The 3196-nt window shown below is 38.9% G+C and overlaps 1 pseudogene; it reads right to left on the bottom strand.

The window, feature by feature from the left end:
• Window positions 1-890: 890 nt before the first annotated feature.
• On the bottom strand, window positions 891-1794 carry LOC131908094 (nucleophosmin-like; annotated as a pseudogene).
• Window positions 1795-3196: the final 1402 nt, after the last annotated feature.

Here is a 3196-nt window from a genome sequence, read left to right as displayed (position 1 = left end):
CAGCTTCCTGATCACATCTGATTTAAAAGCAAAGGAGGAGAGATGCAGGGATGTCTGTGGTCCAAGTGACTGGGAAACAGTGCCGTTTTACTCAGGGAGAGGAGGCACAGCCTTGGTAAAAGGATCAGATTTTGTGGAAGATCGTGAACATGTAAGCTCTAGTGACAGAAGAACAGATCTTCATGACCTTTCAGTCTACTCTAGTTTGGGAATTTAATGTTCTCTAAGTGTGCTTATGTTAAGGACCTGGGACTTAGGGTAGTGATAGCATGATGGGTTAGAATCTTGAGGAAGTCCTGATCATTGGGAGGTGTTTAGATCATCGAGGACATGCCTTCAAGGGGAATTGTGGAATCATGGTCTTTCCTTTCTTTTCTTTTGATTCTTTGCTACAAGGTGTGCAGCTTTGGTTTTGTTTCAGTTCAACAACATACTGAGTTTATTTCACTTGTATATTTTGCACCCCACATCTCACATCTCACAGCCACTGTTACTCTGACCTATCATAATACTCCATATGTATTTAAAATCAAGCAGGGCTGTGGTGGCATGCACTTTTAATCCCAGCACTCAGGAGGTAGAGGCAGCAGGCAGATTTCTGTGAGTTCGAAGCCAGCCTGGTCTACAAAGCAAGTTCCAGGATTAGCCAGGGCTACACAGAGAAACCCTGTCTTGAAAAAACAAAAGAAAAAAAAAGTCAAACAAAGGGTATATTTCCACCTTTGCAGAACAGGCATCTAGACAGCACATCTTTGACACTGGAATCTGGATAGCATTTATCCAACACAGTATGGAAAGTCTTCACTTCATGGTATAAAAAAGACAGCCAGATGTCACCTCCTACAGCAATGAAATAAAATGGAATATTTCAAACTGTTTAAACTATTTTCTTAAAGAAAATTCTTCCACTGCCAGAGATCTTGAGTAGCCTCCTGGTCCATCATCAGGAAGCAGTTATGCACAGAATTAATGAACCTGGCTTCCACCTTGGGAAGGGAATCACTTTTCTTTACACTTGTTTGCATTTTTGCCTTAATGTCTTCTGCAGAACTTGGTCCTTTTGGCGTTTCAAGGGTTTTTACGTTTTTTTTTTTTTTTTAGAAATCTTGACTTTTTGATCTTAGTATTTAGGTTTGTTTTTTGTGCCCCCCCCTTTTTAAACTAGAGCATCTCATACAGAATTCTTCATTAGAACTTTTCATTTCCTCATTATCAAAATCATCACAACCATCATCTTCCTCCTAATCATCATCATCATCTTTGTCAATGTTATCATCATCTTCAATAAGTTTTTCTCTTTTCTGTGGAAACTTGTTACCACTTTTAGGGGCAGATTGCTTCCCTGACATTCTTAAAAGTTCTGCATCCTCCTCCTCTTCATCTTCGGACTGACATCTTCCTCCACAGTGACTAGGTGCTGTCCACTAATATACACAGGCCCTGAACAACACTCAACCTGAAGATCACAGGCATTGCCACTTCAAAACCCCTAACGGGAACTATTGATTGGGCAGATCGTCACCATCGCCAGTGTTATTTTAACCAGACAATTGGATTGTCTTCATACGAAATTTACTGCTTCTGCCTCAAGGATGTGCAATTCCCCATTTTTTCCTCATCTTTAAACTTTTTATGTCCTCAACCAAATGTCCTTAAACCATTCTTGACAATTACTGGTGCTCATTTCCATCATTACCGACCTTAAAGTGAAAATATTTGCCAGCCTTAAGTTCACGATCAAAAGATAGTCCTGAGGCCTCCGAGAGTGCACGCCATGTCCATTGAGTCTTTCATGAAGGGGAGGCATGTACTTTGGTGTGAGTGAAGTGGGACAGATATGACTTCTTCCTGCTCCTCTGAACACACTTACAAGATGGAGTTATACCAAGGAGGTGTGAGCAGTTTTAGTCTGCTGTCCACTCTTTATGTGAGGTACTGCCACAGGCTCAAAGCCACAGGCCAATTAATCATGGACATGAACTTCCAAATTGTGAGTCCCCCCACCTCCACAATCACCTTTTGTCTTTATAAACAAACAGTCTCAGACGATCTTGGTAAAGTGACAGAAACTGGCTAACACATGATCTAGAAATCTGTTATTGCTTCTCGGCTTTAAAGTTCATTATTATCAAATGATATGTTTCTATGTTTCTATTTTAGTAATAAACAAAAAGCAACATTGAGAAATAATTAACTTTTGCCCTCATTTTATGAGTCTCTTCAAGAAATCTCTCTTCTTGTTTATAAATCCTCTTTGTATGTTCTTTAAACTGGTCTGTTATTACTTTTAATAGTATTAGAAGTAATGCCAGGATGATGTCACTACAGGAAGCCCCTAACCTTGCTCTCCCACAAAAACACTGGCTTTGAAACAGCAGACAGTCCTCAAATCCTTGATGATGATGCCAGAAATAAGCCAGGAAGCTGGAATAATAAGCAAGCACCGAGGTCACAAAGTCAAGAACAGCTACGTGGACAGGAGGAAGAGAAGCCATTTTCTTTTTAAATAAAGAAGAGGATTTGAATTTGGGAGGAAGGTGGGGTAGGGTGCACTTGGGGGAAATGGAGAGAGGTAGTAGAGTATAGAAATAATAAAAATATGATATATAAATATATGTATTTTCAAATAATAAATCAAAATTATTTTAAAAAGAGACTGAGAAAGGATAATAGAGGAGTTATTGTGGCCAAAGTATGTGATATGCATGTATGAACATGTCATAATGAAATCCATTAGTTAGTACAATTTCTATACACTAATAAAAAATTGGAGAAAAAAAATAAAACAAATGCCATTAGGTCCAGTATTTGTTATCCACCTTTTGGAGAGAAGAGAATGTATATATTCAATGTTCCAAATTGGGGGAAGATGCCAGAGAGACTGTTTATGTCTTTACTAATATGAATACTGACATGGGACCCATAACACTTTTGATATCTGGGGGACCCAACAACAAGAGAGGTCTCAACAAACTATGGAATTGCCAGAGATCCTACAGTGCTTAAGAGAGACATTAGACACCAGTGGGAGTGGAAGATTATGAATTCCTGAAGAAGAAGAAGTCAGCATTGGAAACTTATATGCAAAAGTCAAGAGAAATATTCTAGTCAAGGTTTTTGGAGCTATGAGAATCTTTATCCTCACTGATTGGTGAAGGCTTTCCCCTGAACAATGTCAGCCTATAAATGCAAAAAT

This window comes from Peromyscus eremicus, chromosome 4, assembly GCF_949786415.1.
Source record: "Peromyscus eremicus chromosome 4, PerEre_H2_v1, whole genome shotgun sequence".
Classification (NCBI taxonomy): Eukaryota; Metazoa; Chordata; class Mammalia; order Rodentia; family Cricetidae; genus Peromyscus; species Peromyscus eremicus.
The sequence above is the reverse complement of the archived record's forward strand: the minus strand, read 5'-3'. Positions and strand labels throughout refer to the sequence as shown.